The 7269-nt window shown below is 44.2% G+C and overlaps 1 pseudogene; it reads right to left on the bottom strand.

Moving 5' to 3' along the window:
- Positions 1–208: 208 nt before the first annotated feature.
- LOC147898711 (amidophosphoribosyltransferase, chloroplastic pseudogene) lies at positions 209–2493 on the bottom strand (annotated as a pseudogene).
- Between the last annotated feature and the right edge of the window lie 4776 nt (positions 2494–7269).

The following is a 7269-nucleotide window of genomic DNA, read 5'->3' as shown; positions in this document are numbered from 1 at the left end:
ATTCCTTGTCCAGGGTTAGAAATTTAAAATTGCATTCCCAAAGCAGACCCAATTGATCAACATAACCAAGGCTTCAAAGACAAAGTTCTGTTTGACTTTATCCTTGAATTTTTAGATTAAAAGCCTTGATGTTACCCAAAGCAGACTCATTGGATTAACATATACAAGGCTTCAAGGACATACTTCTTCTGTTGACTGTATCCTTGAACTTTTAGATAAAAAGCCTCTTACAGCAACTCGTATGCAAGCCATAAATGCATGCAAGAGGCGAAACGTACAAGTTAGTGAGTGTGTGTGTATAGTGCCGATCGAATAGAAACCTGATGAAATGTCCAGGAAGTTCACAAAGACAATTTAAGTGATGAAAAGCTTTCAGCAGCAAAACTAAAGCCTAGACTCTAGAATCTAAAGCTGCAGAACTGGAATTACAGTAGAGAGCTTCCATGGTTGCTCTCAAGAATCAGAGATGAGGTCAGAGTAAGAGGACTTTAAACCAGTTAGAAGAAGAGAAACATCTAGAATGCTGTGCAGCAAAGCTTAGGCAACTCCAGCAGGTTCTCGGCTTTTGTGAGGAAGTTGTAATGATTCCGCACCCTCAGACCAAGCTTTCCCCAGCAAACGAGTCTCGACCACTGCATCCAGATTTTCAGCAATAGACTTGGCCACCTTCTTCTCCTCTTCGTCCTTGAGAAGATCCAATGGAGGAACAGCATAAGCTCCAGAAAAGCAAGCATCGCAGAAATTGGGAGCCTCCGTTCCTAGCATCCCCCTCAACCTCTCCAGAGGTAGAAATGCAAGAGAGTCTGCTCCTATAAACTGCCTCGTATCCTCCACATTCATCTTGTATGAGATGAGCTCTTCTCGGCTTGGCGTGTCAACACCGTAGTAGCAAGATCCGATAATGGGAGGGCTGGCTATCCGCATGTGAACCTCTGAGGCTCCCGCCCCCTTTATCAGTCTCACAATCTTGGAGGAAGTAGTTCCTCGCACAATTGAATCATCTACCACCACAACTCTCTTCCCTTTCAGAACCGCCTCCACAGGTGCCAGCTTCAGCTTCACTCCAAAGTCCCTGATCTTCTGAGAAGGCTCTATGAAGGTGCGTCCCACGTAGTGTGACCTAATCAGACCTTGCTGAAAAGGCACCTTGGCCTTTGCTGCGTATCCTAATGCTGCAACCACGCCGGAATCGGGCACCGCTATCACGACATCGCAATCCACCGGAGCCTCCTCGGCCAGTATTTCACCGAAGGTATATCGAGAATGGTACACAGAGCGACCGAATACAATCGAATTGGGCATGGAGAAGTAGATGTGCTCGAACACACAGGCCTGACGTCTTTTTCTGGAGAGGAGATACGAGCAGCTTATGCCTTCCTTGTCGACGACGACGACTTCGCCAGGATTCACTTCTCGTTCGTACTCTGCTTCGATCAGGTCTAGAGCACAGGTCTCGGAAGCAAACACTACTGCTCCGTTCTTGCGTCGGCCCATGACGAGAGGACGGAAACCAAGGGGGTCTCGGACGGCAACGAGCTTGTCCTCCGACAAGAAAACCAAAGAGTAAGCGCCTTCGATCTGCTCGCAAGCATGGACGATCCTGGAGATGAAAGGGCCATCCTTGGAGGTAGCAATGAGGTGGAGGATGACTTCCGTGTCGGAGGAGGTGTTGAAGATGGAGCCTCGGTCCTCGAGCTGAGCACGGAGGTGCTTGTAGTTGACGAGATTGCCATTGTGAGCTATGGCGACGGAGCCAAAGCGGTAGCCAGCGACGAAGGGCTGGACGTTGTTGATCACAGAGGCTCCGGCGGTGGCATAGCGGACATGGCCGATTGCTGAAGCTCCAGGGAGCTTGGCGAGCTTGGAGCTGTCGAAGACATCGGCGACGAGGCCCAAGCCTGTGGTGGAGTGCAAGACGCCATCGCTGGCTGTAACGATGCCTGCTCCTTCTTGGCCTCTGTGCTGCAGAGCGTGCAAGGCGAGGTAGCAAAGCCTACTAGCCTCGCCATCTCCATCGCCATAGACGCCTACCACGCCGCATTCTTCCCTCACCGTATCGCCTTCCTCTTCAGCTTCCTCCTCTTGGTCGTCTCCACCCGTGCTGCGTCGTTTCTCGACCATTTTGGCCATGGGGCTCGCCATCTCGTGCGTGCTGCCCCATCTGAGAGCGTGGAAGGAGCTCGCTAGGTGAGCAGCGGGTGCTCCCGCATCGTGCGAAAGAGGCGAAGCTGCAAGGGAGGAGGGTCGTGGAGGGGGTCTGGGGGGGCGGAGGAAGGGGGAGGGGAGGTGGTGGAAAGGGGAGAGGTCAGGGAAGGAGGGGGCAGGGGAGGGGGAGAGGCGGAGAGAAACCATGGGGAAGGGAGGAAAACAAAGAATGGGGGAGAAGGAAGAGGCTATGGGGATGAAGGAGGGGAGAAACCATAGAAAAGGTAGCAAGCGAGCTCATACGTCATGTTGAAGGAGGAGGCTATGGCGATGTTGAAGCTGAGACAGAGCAACAGAAAATGCAAGGCGGCAGAGAACACGCAAATTGCAAATTTTCCAAGAATCTTCTCCCTTCCTCTGTTCTTTTATTTTATTAATAGCCGCCCTTCCTCCTTTCCCAAAACGGAAACCATACCCCCCACAAACAATGGAAATTTTTTACAAATTTGCAATATTCCCATCCCCACCGCCTTTGCATCCTTTTTCCGTTTTTGTTTTGCAGGAAACCGCACCAGCCCCATGGTCGACTTCCACCTTGGTTCGCAGCAGCAGTCCAAGCAAGGCGGTTGCCGCCTCAAATCGGGTGTGTGACCGCAGTGGGTGACTGTAGCTCCGCCGACTGCCCTCGTTCCACCCTTCCCTATGCCGAACAAAGACAAGCCAATACTCTTTTTTTCACAACCAACCTTTCCACTTGTCATTAATCAATGGGGAACAAACCTTTCCACTTGTGTCATCAACTAATGCACTCAAGCAATGTCGGAGGAACAACCTCAGAAACACCTTTACACATGTCTCTCCCTTGAAAAAGTTCACTTCTAGAGATATCGGTGGTAACAATGACATAACAAAAAGAAGAAAAACAATGGACATGATGAAGGAAAGACATAACGAAAAAGAAGGAAAGACATAACGAAAACCAAGGCAAAGAGGAAGCTTCTCAAGTTTGGAGGTAATTCAAATGGAGAGAAGGGGGTAAGAGTATTCGTACGATGAGGAAGATAGAGTATTGAGACATATTTCCCTCATCACATGGTTCCATAATGTGCAGTAAGCTTCATACTAAAACCATTCAATGGGACACCTAACTCACCCGCCCACCCCCAACCCCAACCCCAACCCCAATACCCACCTCACTCCAACAAGTACTACCTAACCATGACTTACCAAAAAAAAAAAACACTATCACTTACATGGTCTCACATCCCCCCCTTTCTTAGTTTAATTCAACTCAACTTAAGTAGGATGATCCTCTTCCAAAAGCAAAATTGTGGCCTCCAAGTTGCCTTAGAATAGTTTTCCAACATGATAGGGGTGAGCCTCTTCCACAAAGAAAATTGTGGCCTCAAGATTGACAAATATACCTTCCAAAATGAAGAACTCAAGTGGAAGGGGAGTGTCCTAGAGTCCAAGTCTTCTTTTGCAAACCTCAAAGAAGTCTAGGTGGTACAACTCTTAAACATTGAAGTTCTCAAAGCCTTCAAACCACATGTTCCATAAGTCTAATCCTTTGTGTACTTGCACCTTCCCTCCTACTTCATGGAGAGGCAAGTGGACATTTTGTATTTCTCCACCTCACATCTACTTATCTTTCCTATGAAAAGGTTAGTGGACCCTTCTCTTTCCTCCTTTCTCCACCTCGCCCTCTTGGCCCTCTTGCTTCAATCTTCTAGTCTCTCTGAGAATCCAATCAAGATTCTCTTCTTCTAATTCCAAAAAACTCCAATCAAGATTCTCTAGTTTGCCAACTACCAACTCCATATTGGCCCACCATTATTCTTCTCTTCATGGTCTTAACAACTTGTCCCTCCCTTCTTATCTAAGGCAAACGAGCCCTTCATAAAGGGCGACCTTCTTGTGACTCGTTCATTGTCCTCTTTATGCTCTTGCCCACTCATTTAAAGTCCTTCTTGTGACTCGTTCATTGTCCTCTTTATGCTCTTTCCCACTCATTTCCCTCCCTTATAGTCCAAGGCATGCGGGCCCGAGTACCTACACCTTCTCTTAAGACTTCCACTCAACCTCTTTTGACCTTGACGCTTGCCTCCACCTCTCTTTGCCCTCCTTGTTCCCAAATCCCAATTAAAGTCCTCAATCAACACATTTTTCAACACCACACGTCCCTTGTATGCAAAGCTCCTTCATATCCAAGTTCATGGCTCCACTCTTCTCTTCACTTTTCTCACTTTTATGGCTCCACGAGTTCTCTTCAATTTTCTCACTCTAACTTCCAAAGTACACATGCTCTCTATGATGATGTCTAGCTTATGTGTAACGTTCTCTTCACTTTTCTCACTCCTAAAATACACATGCTGTCTATGATGATGTCTAGCTGATATCAAAAAGCATCAATGGTCGGTGTTTGGCTTTACTATGCACCCTTTGATGCTATTCAAAATTCAAGACTCCTTAAAAGGACAAAAAGTGTCAAATTTTCCTTGATTTGCTTCCCCCAAAAGAAAGAAGCAAACCTATAAAGTGCACATATTGTGGGTTTCAAAGACAATAGGTCTGGCTTGCATTCCTTAAGTATGGGTAGCAAAGAGTTTGAGCATACACATGTTTCTATCATGTTTCTTGCATCAATTTACAATGGGCATTCATTCCCACTTACGTTGTTTGAAACAATCATATGTTGTGCATTTGGTATAGAAGCAAAAAGAGACATTGAGTCTAATATTTATTTAATTGTTCATTTCTTAATAGTCCTAGGGTGACAACAAATTCATTCAAGTTTAGTTATATTCAAGAATTCAATGCCTTAATGACTTTACTAGATTATTTTTCATCAATCCTTACTAGCCTTAGTGATTGGGGAAGGTAGACTCAAATTCTTAATAGTTTCTAAAATTAACTTACATCCAATATATGCACATCGAGAAAGATTACATAAATTGATTGTTCGTTTTAGGATGTACAAGATTATCTGCTTCTCTTAAAGATACGTTTAAAGATTGACATCATATATAACTTGGATAGAGTACATGTTTGGACACATGTCATCGATGTAGGGTAGAGTTCATATCAATGACTTGGAAGACAAAAGTGCCAACATGTTGCATGACGTGAATTGCTTCCCTTTATTAAAGAAAAAAGCATTCTTATGTATTGGGTTCTTTATCCTTAAGATTTTCTCTTGTCCTACTATAACAATTCAAACCTCTTCACATTATGGGTCTCCTACTACATTTTCTCATGAATGTTCTGAATAGTGTTATTTTTGTTTTGTGAATAGTGTTCTCTCATGAATGCTATGAATACTATTCTCTCTATTTTCTTGATGCAAAAAAGTGGCCTTGATGTATGATATGATGATGGCACAAATGTTGTTTTTATCACCCACCACTTTGTGCAAGTTGCCAAGGTCTGTCATTTGTCATTAACATTGTTGACGAATGCATCAAGGAATGCACCAAGAAGGCCAAACATGGGCAATAGCATATGAAAAATAAGTAAGTCTGAAATTTCCCCCTACTATATTCTCTAAAAGCTTCTATAAAGAATTCTCTATATTCTCTAAAAGGTCACTTTTTTCCTACTATATTCTTTAATGGTCACTTTTTGGCCTTCTAAAAAGAAATCCCAAAAGGTCTTGATCGGTAGGTACCTTCCCCATGGCCTTTTACCTTTTCCAAAAGGGGAATAAGATCTCGAAAGAAAGAATTTATTCAAAAGGGGAATAAGAAAGAATTTATTTGACATTGATTCAAAATTGTGAAAGAAATTGGACACCCTTCCCTTTGATGCCTACTCATTTTCCTCCCACCTCCCTCCCACAATCGCATGTTTACACTCTTCTTCCTCCAACCCATCTTTTGAACCTCTTTACATGCACGAATAGTCACTACTGAGCTCATGATATGTTGGGGCAAAAATATAGGAATTAGGAGCAATTTTATTTGTGTCTTTTCCTTCCAAAGGTTCACTTTATAATATTTTGGTATCACTAATGACATTTGAAAAAGGTAAAATAAGAGATGAGATGGAGGAAAGACATAAAACAAACCAAGGGAGAGAGCAAGTCAAGGTGGGGAGCCCATAGCATTAATGGTAATTGGGATGGAGAGAGGGAGATTAGGATGGATTTTGAACGTTCTTCTAGAGGGAGAGGGTTCACAACTTTAGGGAAATAGTGTATTGAGGACCTCTTTTCGTCATCACATAAGTGCATCATGTGCCTTTCACTTCACCAGAACGATAGTTCACAAAGACCTTATGGGATCACCCCTTCCCCCAATGGACGAATAACCTAGGCTGTCCCAAGATGACCACCCATATGAAACTAGCGCTAAGATGATCGCACACACCCACTTTATTCTTTCAATCCACCTTGGGCGTAAGTGTCTCATGTGCCACTTCACCCACAACAACCATTCACAAACCCCCTTGTGAGGCCCCCCCTTCCCCCATGGGCAAATAACCCAAGTTGACTCAGTCCAATCGCCCATCCTAAACCATCACTAAGATGTCCTCACACACCCACTTTTCTCTTTCACCCAACCCATTGAGAAACATCACCTCATAACAATCGTGGCAAATGATGCTCGATCCTTTACCATACACGAGATAGTGGCCTCCAAATTGCCAAGTATATCTTCCATGCATGTGGGAGTGGAATGTTCTGGTCTCCATATGTTGTCTTTTTTTAACCCCTAAGAAATCTAAGTACAATTGTTCTTGCACATTGAATTTCTCAACGTTTTCAAAGCACACTTGTCCATACGCTACCTTCCACTTCATAAAGAGGCAAGTGGAAGTTTTGTATTTCTCTGCCTCAACCCTCCTTGTCTTCTATATTGTTTGGTTAGTGGACCCTTGTCTTTCCTCCTTTCACCACCTCACCCTTGCCCTCTTGGCTTCCTTGCTTCAATTTATAATTCTCTAGAAATCCAATCAATTTTCTCTCTTTTTTATATAAAAGGAAACCAATCAACATTCTTGCCCTTGCCAAATAGTACCAACTCCATTGTCCCACCACATCGTCATGTTCATGGCCTTAATACCTTCATTTCCCTTCCTTCATATCCAAGGAAAACAAGCCCTTTATAAATTGACCCCTCTAGT

This window comes from Dipteris shenzhenensis, chromosome 9, assembly GCF_047967505.1.
Source record: "Dipteris shenzhenensis isolate YYH24624 ecotype China chromosome 9, Dip_SZ_1.0, whole genome shotgun sequence".
In the NCBI taxonomy this organism is placed as follows: domain Eukaryota; kingdom Viridiplantae; phylum Streptophyta; class Polypodiopsida; order Gleicheniales; family Dipteridaceae; genus Dipteris; species Dipteris shenzhenensis.
The sequence above is the reverse complement of the archived record's forward strand: the minus strand, read 5'-3'. Positions and strand labels throughout refer to the sequence as shown.